Source organism: Lithobates pipiens, unplaced genomic scaffold, assembly GCF_037356315.1.
Source record: "Lithobates pipiens isolate NorthernLeopardFrog02 unplaced genomic scaffold, aLitPip1_a1.2 Scaffold_1, whole genome shotgun sequence".
NCBI classification, from domain to species: Eukaryota; Metazoa; Chordata; class Amphibia; order Anura; family Ranidae; genus Lithobates; species Lithobates pipiens.
The window spans coordinates 170,022,133-170,034,336 of NW_027507685.1; the positions used below are offsets into that span (position 1 = coordinate 170,022,133).

At 45.7% G+C, this 12,204-nt stretch overlaps 1 protein-coding gene across 8 annotated transcripts in view; it reads left to right on the forward strand.

Annotated features, from left to right (window-relative positions):
* Positions 1-12,204, forward strand: part of ATP2B3 (ATPase plasma membrane Ca2+ transporting 3) — a 435,183-nt gene that overhangs the window by 121,597 nt on the left and 301,382 nt on the right. For all 8 annotated transcript variants that reach the window (XM_077478862.1, XM_077478864.1, XM_077478865.1 and 5 more), the window contains exon 2: positions 610-829. The gene's annotated coding sequence lies outside the window, so the exon portion shown is untranslated. The remainder of the gene's footprint in view (positions 1-609; positions 830-12,204) is intronic.

A 12,204-nucleotide genomic window follows, 5' to 3' on the forward strand; every position in this document is an offset into this window, starting at 1 on the left:
CTACCATCTTTATACGTCAGTACTTTGAAGAGGAATATCGTTGTTATGGCAGCAGCTAGCTGCCATAACCCCGGTATCCTCTTCTTCAGCGGGCGGTCTGCTTCAAGATAAAAGTGGTCTCTGCAGCGGATTCACTGCAAGATCATGTTTATTGGCTGTGGAAGGGGGCCCCCCCTCCCGCTGCACTCCGGTGCCCTCCTCCGCTTACCGGAGCCATCAGTAGCCGCTTACCGGAGCCATCAGTAGCGGTGGATACGATTGGATCCTCTTTCTAGCCTGACATGGAGACGAGTGAGGGGAAGATGTCCCCCACCCGTCTCCATATCATTGCAGGGCAGAAGCGTTGTCAAAACGTCACTTCCGCCCATAGCTCCTAAAGGCACATTTTTTGGGGGGAATTTTTTCAAATGACAGAAAGCGTAGTGCTGAATAGCAAACAATGGCCTGGTCTTGAAGGGTGTAAAACCATCCGGAGGTTGAATGGGTAAAATTCAGATTCACTTGATGTTTTTTTGGGCCAATTCTGATTTCCTATGCTGTAAAGGTGTAATAACTGTGTGTTCAAAAAAGCAATGGTTATTGTTAACAATCGTAATGTCTTTACAACAGGTTTTCTCAGTGCAGCGGAGACACAAGGTGTGCTTGCCCCTGACTGGGTCACGACAACAGTTTGCAACTGAGACTGGAAACAACGCCGTCCATGGATTGGCCCCCTCACTCAGCTCGGACTCGCAGTGGTGCCTGTGACTGTTAGATGTGGCTGCATTCATGAATGAAATACCCAGTAAACGTTGTGTTATGACGCCGCCTACAACAAGATCCTAAACAGGTAGGGCTCTGCCGCGAACGTCTGCAGTGTGCAAGCATTGCTTTGGGCATAGTTGCTTTCTTTGACTTCATTTTGCATTAAAAATAAAATGTAGAGACTTCCATGAAATAGCGAAGCTACATGGAGTATAACATTGGAGAGTCCATAGTACCTTTTTCCAAAATGTGGGATGTCCGCATATGCTCACTTTAAAACCACTTCAGCCATGGAAGATTTTACCTCCTTCCTGACCAGAGCACTTTTTGCGTTTCGGTACTGCGTCGCTTTAATGGACAATTGCGTGGTCGTGCGACATTGCACCCAAACAAAATTGGTGTCCTTTTTTTTTAGTGGCCCGGTGTTGGTGTCAGTGGAGGGAATTATTTTCTGTATAAATGGTATGAATAGTGCCTCATACCAGTGGGAGAAACAGTGCCCCAAGGGCCAGATAAAGAGCCACAGCCTAGAAATCCCTGGTATAGAACATCATATACATAAAAACTCAAAATTAAAGGGGTTGTAAACGTTCGTAATTTTTCCCCTTAATGCATCCTATGCATTAAGGCGGAAAAACACCTGCCAGTGACTAGCCCCCCAGCCCCCCCCCTTTTTACTTACCTGAACCCTCGAACTTGACCCACGGAGACATGCTGTCTCCTTGCCCGGGGTTCTCAGCTCTTGATTGGATAGATTGATAGCAGAGCAGGCATTGGCTCCCGCTGCTGTCAATCAAATCCAATGATCGGGGGGGGCGGGGCTGAGTCCGGCATTCGTGTCCGTGGATGCAAATGCTGGACTTGGGAGAAGGTAACCCCCTTGGGAGAGTGCTTCTCCTAGGGGGTCAACTGATGCATGGAGGAGCCAGGAGAGCTGCAGAGGGACCCCAGAAGAGGATATTCGGAGCCATTCTGTGAAAAACAAACTGCACAGTGGAGGTAAGTATGACATACTAGTTATTTAATTTTTTTTTTTTAAAACAAGCCCTTACAATCACTTTAAATATCTCTTTGCGACTATAAATTATTGACAACAAATGCATGCCTTACAAGTGCCTCTTAAGTATGTGGACTTTTTTTGTACTGCTTATTTGGACCATTTGAATGCTTAGTGGGAATTTGATTTGGATTTACTTCTACATTTGAACAGTAATATTTGGGGTCAAAGGGCTTTTGCTGCAAAATGTGGGTGTGGCCAAAATTGGCAGTGGGAGGGGCTTAAGGGGTGTGGTTAAACAAAACCCAGGATTAAGGAGTATTCGACATAAAGAGTGCATGGTTGAGGGGTGCGCTATGTACTGCGTGCAGGGTTGAGGGGTGTGCTGTGTACTGCCTGCAGGGTTGAGGGGGTGCACTGTGTACTGCGTGCATTGTTAAAGGGTGTGTGCTGTGTACTGCGTGCAGGGTTGAGGGGGTGTGCTGTGTACTGTGTGCAGGGTTGAGGAGTGTGCCGTGTACCGCGTGCAGGGTTGAGGGGGTGCACTGTGTACTGCATGCATTGTTGAGGGGGTGTGCTGTGTACTGCTTGCAGGGTTGAGGGGTGTGCTGTGTACTGCCTGCAGGGTTGAGGGGGTGCACTGTGTACTGCGTGCATTGTTGAGGGGGTGTGCTGTGTACTGCGTGCAGGGTTGAGGGGGTGTGCTGTGTACTGTGGGCAGGGTTGAGGAGTGTGCCGTGTACCGCGTGCAGGGTTGAGGGGGTGCACTGTGTACTGCATGCATTGTTGAGGGGGTGTGCTGTGTACTGCTTGCAGGGTTGAGGGGGTGTGCTGTGTACTGCGTGCAGGGTTGAGGAGTGTGCCGTGTACCACGTGCAGGGTTGAGGGAACGTGCTGTGTACTGCATGCAGGCTTGAGGGGGTGCGCTGTGTACTCCCAGGTTCTCTCCCCAAGAACAGTACAGATTCCAGTACAGAGTTCACCCCACGCCCCCATTCAAGTACAGAGCTCTGCAATCAGATGCTGTAAGTTCTAGCTGCTCTTTTGCAGCAGCCCCAGTGTCTGCAGGCTGCCGACAAAGGTATCTGGAGGAGCTTCAGCCATGAGGCCAGGTATATTCCCTACCCCCCCCCCCATCTTCTCTGATGGGACAAGCAGCCGGATAGAATCCCTGCCCCTCCCTCCTCTTATCTGATGGGACGAGTGGCCAGGTAGATTCCTTGCCCCTCCATCTTCTTATCTGATGGGACGAGTGGCAGGATAGATTCCCCGGCCCTCCCTCCTCTGATGGGACGAGCCAACGGCTAGATTCCATGTCCCCTCCCTCCTCTGCTCTCCTAGATGGGAGAAGTGGGGGGGGGTCTAAACACCCGATAGTAGAGTAACGCTGAGACGCGAGCAGCGCTTGCTGAAAAAGTTTTGCATCTCGCTGAGCAGGTCTATGTATCATGGGACCAAGGGGCACCTGCATACAACTTCTAAGTTGGGGTACTACCATAATATTGATGTCACATGAATGTGGCCCCGCCTGGTCTCGGGCATTAGCAAGCACATACACGAAGAACCCGCAGGAAGGAGAGGAGTGAAAGTGCAAAAAGGCCCTGTGTGTGCGTGCATGTTGACCACGCCCACAAGCGTACCAAGCCATCCAGTGGCCTCCAAGATTTTGCTCTACCTTGCTGGAGCATCTGGGGAAGAAGTGTCCTTCTAAATAGTGTCCAGGAAAGCTGGATATAAGCTGCTGCCTTCAAAAACGACCCTAAATGTTCAAAAAGTACTTTTACCCTAAAAAGAGTCGAGGATTCCGCCCTAAGGTTTAAGATGCTAGCCCACCAAGCTACCTTGTTGTCCTCTTCATCAAATCCAGGGATAGAAGAGAGGGCTACACCTAGATAAGTTTATTTCTGTGTTGATATTTATATATAAGACTTTTTAGTTGTTAAAATAGTAGCTTTTCTGAGTTTGCTGAGGAATGGGTTTTTTGAGGGTATCAGTGATACATACTGATACATACAATTGCTTGGCCCTATATTTTTTTTATGTGATTTTGAGTCATGACACTTAAAAGGTGAAGTACCCACCAAAGCTTATTTGGCTGTACGTCTCCTGCAATCCGTTCTGCTCCTGTGACCTGTTTTCAGGCTACAGCAAGCTGAAGCCAGCTGTCAGGTGACATCACAGAGCCGGTCCAGGCTTGGGAAAGATCACGACCATATGGTCGGGATTCACCTAGGAGTCTAGACCACCACCTGGCTCTGTGTCTCAGGGAGCTGCTGAGAACCTGAGCCAGCTGCTCCCACCTCCTCCACAGCCCGGCGTTCCAGTGTTCATGGGGCAGAGCAGAGAGCCGAGACTTACAGTCGCGGCTCCCTGCTTAGAGCAGAGGGGAAGAACTGAGCGATCAGGGGTGTTTGATTGCTCAGTTCTCACCCTTAGAGACGGCATCAGACAGATGCCGCATTGCATCGATGCTGCATACACCTAGGTAAGTATGATTTAAAACAAACATACCTCTCTCCCTTTTTTTTTTTTTTTTTTATTCTTTATTTAGAAGAATCGGCACATCATAATACTTTTCTTTTAACACTTGTTCTATTATTAGTTATTTTATTATGACAGTTTATACTATTTATATGCTAAGTTTTGTTGTGTATCTAGAGCATGTCCCATTAAAACAAGTTGGGGAGAAAAGTCACAGTGGGTTCCCATATTGTGGCTATGCAGATAAGCCCAGGCTGTTACTTCAGAGATCTGTTGTTGGTAACTATTCTTTTTCTATGTTTTGTTTTTCACAATGCGTAAAGCAGCATTGTCTGTAAATCCCAGTTTAACCTAATTTCTGTATGTTTGCATTCATTATAAGCAAGAGTGCGTGTATCACACTCCTTCCTTTCTAGCCACAAACTAACAGAACATTGACCTTTCAGTTCTACAGATGAATTAGATTCATGAAATCTAATGTCCACTGTCATACAAGCATGTAGATCAGTCTTTCTCAACCAGGGTGGTGTGGAAAAATAGGGTTCCTCCAGAGGTTGTTCCTTGAACAACTAAGCCAGCCATACATTAATCGAAATTTGGCAGATTTAGTTGGTCAACTGGCTGACTTCTGTTCAACCAGACTATCGGGTTTTCCAAGCTCACTCAGTGCCACCAGCTATATCCGGCAAGGCTGCTCAATGTATTCTGACAGTAGGGAACTCTCACAATACCTCAGCTGGGAGGATTCGCCCATCCACATCGAGGGTGTGAATGGGGGAATCGAGTCTCTTTTTTTGTTCAACCCACCGGTTGAAAAAAAAAAAAACATATCTGAGAGGCAAAATTTGCCCATAGATCAGTTACCACTGACATTGACATCAATATTCTTTTCAGGTATATGTAATGGGAGCATTCTTCCCACCGACTAGCAACATATGGAGCATTCTTCTCACTGACCACAAATTTAAAGACAATTCTTCCCACTGAAGACCAATGTAGGAAGTATTATTCCCACTAGCCAGAGGAGCATTCTTCTCCTTGACCACCAATGTAAGGAACATTCTTCCCACTGACCACCAATATATGCAGCATGTTTCCTAATGACCACCAACATAAGGTGCTTTCACCCCACTGACCACCTATATATGGAGCTTTTCTCCCAATGACCAACAGCATAAGGGCTGTCTCCTCACTGACCACCGATGTAAGAAGCATTCAATCCACAGATTGGTGGTTGTTGGACAAGGGTCCCATTACACTGGTAATCAAAGGGGCACTACACTGACCACCAGTGTAAGGGGGCACTTTTGTCCTGACCTCCAGTGTGGGGGGGCACTACAATTTTCATGCTCTGAGATTCTTTCTGCCCATTATTATTATTTGATTCATTTCACTATTATTACTAAAAAAGATTTTGTCATATAGAGCAGTCCTTGGTGTCAAATACTATAACCTAACTTGCTGTTCAGCCCAATGTCCCATGAGCTTGTAGATACAATAATTAATAGTAGGGGTTCCCTAAGACCTGAATGTTAATTGACAGGTTCTTCATTTTTAAAAAGGTTAAGGTAGTGTATAATCCTACCTATGTGGCCAACTTATAAGGTTCAATATCTTCTATGCAAGAAAACATGAGCACCCAGAAGAAGCCCCGTGCCAGTCCCAGACACTAGGAAAAGCACAAGAAAGTTAGAGTACCCGTGTTATTATAGGAAACTTTAGCATTGCTGTGGTTTATGGTTCTGTCTGGAATATAAAGTACAAATCCCAATACAACTGCTGCAATATTTTGCGGTACATCCAATCTAAGAACCCTAATGCCGTGTACACACGGTCGGAGAATCCGTCGGAATGTGCCTTATCGGACCGTGTAGTCAGATAATCCGACTGTGTGTGGTATGCATCGGACTGATTCCGTCCGAATCTCCGTCTGACCCAATTTTCCAACATGTTGGAAATATTTCCCGACCAACTGGGCCGGTCGGACGTAATCCGATCATGTGTAGAGAATTTTGCTCGGACCAAGTGCCACGCATGCTCAGATCAAATTCCTACATCAAAGCTATTGGCTACTAGCCTGAATGTAGTCCCATCGTAACGAAATTACGTCATCACGTTCTGAAAGATCTGATTTTTCGACAACTTAGTCCGACCGTGTGTATGCAACAGTTTCAGACACAATCCGTCAGACTAAATCTGATGGACAAAATCCGACGGATTTGGTTGGCAGAATCTCCGACCGTGTGTACAGGGGCTTAGGCTAGAATGCAGTGTTAGTGATTTTAGCTTATATGCTGTATCATCATTGAGAGAGGTCTTAAGAACTCTGAAAGAGGTTGCCATCTCTCCCCACCACACTGCTTCAGAAGCTTCCCATAGTAGAAGAGGTGGTGGTGTCATTGTACGACACAGGGATCCTTAGCAAGGGATGAGCTGGAGGAAGAGCCACCTTGGGCACAGTGGTAAGGAGTGGAAATCTACTCCAACAGTTACTGCTGACACACTTTTCTCCAGCATGTCCACTTCCCACCCCATCTGCTCCCCATTTCCTACCAACATCACTTCCTGTTCCACTAGTCTCCTTGAAAGCAGTCAAATTAGCTAATTATCATATGAATAGAGGCAGCCCAGCTTCTGAAAACAATACATGGTAACGTTGGCAGGAAATGGGGAGCAGATGGGGTGGGAAGTGGGCAGTTTAATGTTTCTAAATGTAAAATAATGCACCTAGGGAAAAAGAACTGCTTGAGAGAGTACAACATTGGGGTACAGTGTTGGCCAGCACTACAGAGAAAAAAGATTTAGGGGTACTTATTTCAGATGTTTGCAAAATGAGCAAACAGTGTGACCAGGCAGTGGGAAAAGCAAATAGAATTCAAAGATGCATCACTAGGGGGATCACCAGCAGGAGGAATGAGGTCCTGATTCCCCCATATAGATCTAGAATACTGTGTCCAGTTCCAGAAACCTCACTTACAAAAAGGTACTGATAAGATAGAATGAGACCAGAGATGGGTAACAAAAATGGCGAAAGGTCTATGGGATAAAACATATCAAGAACGACTTCAGGAACTTAATATGTATAAGCTGGAGGAAAGAAGGGAAGGGGGAGACATGATTGCTTGCCGACCAGCCATCGTCATTCTATGGTGGCAGCAGGGGCATTGCTAGGTGTGAAAAAGACCAGGGGCTTCAGCCTGAAGTCCAAGCCTGGCGTCAGTGGTGGCGGGGGGATTGACTGCTTGGTGTAGGCTCACTTGCTGGTTGCTGCCTGTCTCACCAGTGCCCATCCATGCTGACCACTAAACTAACCCCACTGACACATACATTGACCGCCCCATGACAGGTGATCTCTCGACACTCCTGCAGCTCAGCCTTACCTGTATAGTGTAGCCCACATTATTCCGACCACTCCACAGCAGGCTGCACGCACCAGGGAGAGAGAGCCAGCATAGGAGAGCCAATCCACTGCCCGCCCATTTACACAGAGTGAGTGGGGATCTCCCAGTGCCCGGCGCGGCCGCAGTGTCAGTCCCACTTCCTCCTGGACCCGGCAGGGCCTATGATGGACATCACACGTCCGGCGGTCTCGGCATTGGACCAGTGGGACGTCCATCATAGGAGCCGGGTCCTGCAGGCAGGACTTTTTGTACGTCATGCAGCTACGCTGGATGTGTGGGAGATCGTTCGCTGTTGCCAGTGGAAATGGCTTAGGGCTAATAATGAATTTAGGACGGGGCGTTTTGAGGGCACACTCTGGGCTCCAGCCCCCCTCAGCCACTGCTCCCAACACCAGCAGGTGGCAGGTTGACACGGCTGCGTGAATCACCGTAGCTGTACAGCGGCTGCTTTAAGAGCTATAAGGGGCATGTGCCCAACACCAGAGCCAATGAGCGTGGCCGCTACCGGCTACCCGTGATCGCTCCTCAGAGAGCCAGAATGGAGAGCTGTCAATGTAAACAGACAGATCCTCGTTCTGTCAGGGAAGTGGAGAGAGATCTGCTGTTTCTAGTGATCAAGAACAGTGATCTGTCTCCTCCCCAAGTCAGTCCGCTCCCCCCACGGTTATAAACACACTTAACCCCTTGATCGCCCCCTAGTTTTAACCCCTTCTCTGCCAGTGACATTTATACAGTAATCAGCAGCTATTTTTAGCTCTGACCGCTGTATAAATGTCAATGTTCCCAAAAATCTGTCCACCGCAATGCTGTAGTCCCGCTAAAAATTACTGATCACCGTCATTACTAGTAAAAAAAAATAATAATAATTAAAATTCCATAAATCTATCCCCCTATTTTATAGACGCTATAACTTTTGCGCAAACCAATTAATATACAATTTTTTTTACCAAAAATATGTAGAAGAATACATATTGGCCTAAACTGATGAAGAAATTGGTTTTGAAAAAAAAAAATTTTTAACTTTTTTCTATAATAAACATCCCCAAATTTTTTTTTTCGAAATTATCGCTCTTTTTTGTTTATAGCGCAAAAAAGTAAAAACTGCAGAGGTGATCAAATACCACCAAAAGAAAGCTCTATTTGTGGGAAGAAAAGGAGATAAATTTTGTTTGTGTACAACGTTGCATGACCGAGCAAATGTCAGTTAAAGCGGCGCAGTGCCGTATCGCAAAAAACGGACTGGTCAGGAAGTGGGTAAATCCTTCCGGGGCTGAACTGGATAAAATACATCAAGGTGGTGAATAAGGTTTAGGAGGGCAGTTTTTTTCAAAATGAAACCAAAATCAAGAACACAGGAACATGACCTCAAACTAACTGGAGGAAATACCAAAAATAATCCTAGAACTGTTGCAAAGGGCAATATGGCCACCATGCTTCTGTCAAATTGTATCAAAGGGATAAAGTCAACTTTGCATAACCAATTTCAAACAGTATGTTCCTACAAATACACGCAACTGTAGATTCGATGGAGGCAGGCTGTAGCTCACATGTAAATGTAAGACTTATACACATGGCAGTAAATGGGCCTGGTATTTGCATGCTGAGATGTGTATTGTAGCAAATTGGTTTGTCTTTAAAAGGCCAACCTAAAATCACCAACCAAAAGAAGTTGCAGGTAAAAGACCTGAAAAGCAAACATTACAGGCACTTATATGCAGGAGTTTCATTTTCCATAAACAATTTTTTATTGACTTGCACTGTTCCTCTGAACTTCCCTTCAACCTTGACTACTTCCATAAGAGTCAGTTCTCTAGCACAGCCCCACTCCATCCCATCCCTCCTTGCACGTCACAGCTCTCACCTTCTCTAGAGCTCTAGAGCAGCCTTTCTCAACCAGGGTCCCTTGGAACCCTAGGGTTTCCTAAAGAGGTTGCTAGGGGTTACTTGAGCAATAAGAAACTTCTGCCTCTCAGATGAGTATCAATTATCTTTTTGCTTGTAGGCAGGTTGCCTACAGTGTTATGTACTAAGAAGGTAGTTGGCTGCTCAGGCTGGAGAAAGGGTTATCTGTTAGTGCTTCAGTTCCCAGGCTTGTTTTCTTGGGCCGGCCTTTCACCCGATGTTATTTGTTAAAAAAATGGGCAAACACCGGGCTCCGGAGCCCACTCCCACACATGCCATAACAAACATGGAACTCAGAAAGGGATCGCTGCACCTAGTAGTCCGTCTGAAAACACCAGAAGACCGGAGAACTGCCACGCTTTGGAAGATGCCAGTGATCGACTATCACCTTGTTAAGGTACACCTGAGCAGCTTAGTTCAGTTAGATAGGGTTGTGTTGCACTGGAATGTACTTGTTGGACTTAATACAACTTAACTGAAGATTTGTGCAAACTGTTTTGGGCCTGGTCTGAAGAACAGGGTCAGTAAAGCATATAGGGGATATGAGGCAAAGCACTACAAAAGATCTATTCGGCAAGGCAAGCAGGAGGAGTTCAGTTGCTATGGGTTAGAAGCATTGCAGCCAGTCATGAAGCCTAGTACCTGACATAGGTAATGGGTCCTCCTGTAGTGAGGGGACCAATGCTGGTTCTGTCCCTAGTGGTTCCTTTCCTGAAAGTATCTGGGACTGAACCCATGGTACAGAGACCTCAAATACCTGGCCGCATGCTATGGGAAAGTTGAAAGAGTTAATTAAGTGCATGCATGAGGTCCATACTAGGTGCACAATGGGACTCCATTGGGAGCAGATGGCAGAGGTACGCTGGACTAGTGGAGAAGGCATGGACACTGCAGTGTCCCTCCCAAGTGCAGCATACAGCGCAGACTGTGTGTGTAGATTGGATGGAGATTGCTGGAAGGTTAACCTCTGCCCCAGTCTCAAGTCTTTTGAAGACTCTAACAGGTTTTCTTCTACGATTGCCCTGTGTTTGGCTTCCCATCAACTCTGACCAGCTTCCCTGTCCCTGCTGAAGAAAAGCAACCCAACAACATGATACTGCCACCACCATGTTTCACAGTGGGGATAGTGTGTTCAGGTTGATGTGCAGTGTTATTTTTACGCCACGCATAGCATTTTGTTTTTAGGCCAAAAAGATCAATTTTGGTCTCATCTGACCAGAGCACTTTTTTCCACATGTTTGCGGTGTCCTCCACATGGTTTTTCGCAAACTGCAAAATGGACTTCTTATGGCTTTCTTTCAACAATGGCTTTCTTCTAGCCACTCTTCCATATATACTTGTAGAGTGCAGGACTAATAGTTGTCCTGTGGACAGATTCTCCCACCTGAGCTGTGGATCTCTGCAGCTCCTCCAGAGTTACCATGGGCCTCTTGGCTGCTTCTCTGATGAATGCTCTCCTTGCCCGGCCTGTCAGTTTAGGTGGACGGCCATGTCTTGGTAGGTTTGCAGTTGTACCATACTCTTTCCATTTTTGGATGATGGATTGAACAGTGCTCCGTGAGATGTTCACACCTTGGGATTTTTTTTTTTATAACCTAACCCTGCTTTAAACTTCTCCACAACTTTATCCCTGACCTCTCTGCTGTGTTCCTTCTCCTTCATGATGCTGTTTATTCATTAAGGTTCTCTAACAAACCTCTGAGGGCTTCACAGAACAGGTGTATTTATGCTGAGATTAAATGACACACAGGTGGACTCTATTTACTAATTAGATGACTTCCGAAGGTAATTGGTTTGACTAGATTTTAGTTAGGGGTATCAGAGTAAAAGGGGCTGAATACAAATGCACGCCACACTTTGCAGATATTTACTTGTAAAAAAATAATTGAAAACCATTTATCATTTTCCTTCCACTTCACAAATAAACAAACACAAAGTGGTACATATCACATAAAATTCCAACAAAATACATTTGCATTTTTGGTTGTAACATGACAAAATGTGCAAAATTTCAAGGGGTATTAATACTTTTTTAAGGCACTGTATAATCTTCTAGGAAATTTGCTATTGTAATTAATGGTCTGGAGACAGGGTCCCTTTACTCCAGGCAACAGAGAAGACTGACAAAACTCTTTCAGGTTCTCCATTGTTGTCTGTGTCCCCACTGGGACAAGAAGCAAGGGTAAAAATCCCGACAGGAACACAGATTGCATTGAAAACCAAAAAATAGCTCTACACCTTCCCTATGCAATCCAAAGTTATTAAAAATAAAATAAAAAATTCAGTGTATTAAGACAGAATCCACAAACAACCTTTTTTTTTTTTTTTTTTTTTTTAAAGCAGCGTACCTAAAGGCTTACAGCCAAGACATTGCTAACCAGAGCAGCGTGTTTTGTTTTCTTGACTTCACTGGCTTTGTCAATAGATATCTACGGTTGGCCGTGAATTCTCTGTACAACGGCAGAAGGCTTCTACAGAGCAGCTTGGAGGTATTTTCTTGCATAATAGCAGGCTGCTTCTGCTTTGCTCTGTGATTTCTCCCTGAAGCAGCTGCACCTGATCAGTGGAGCAAAGAAGTGGGGGTTTCTATTCAGCATGGGACATGTAACCCAACATAATCCACACCTACCAGCCATTTGTCTTTAATTAGTTTGTAATCTTTCAGTAGAGGCATGCTTA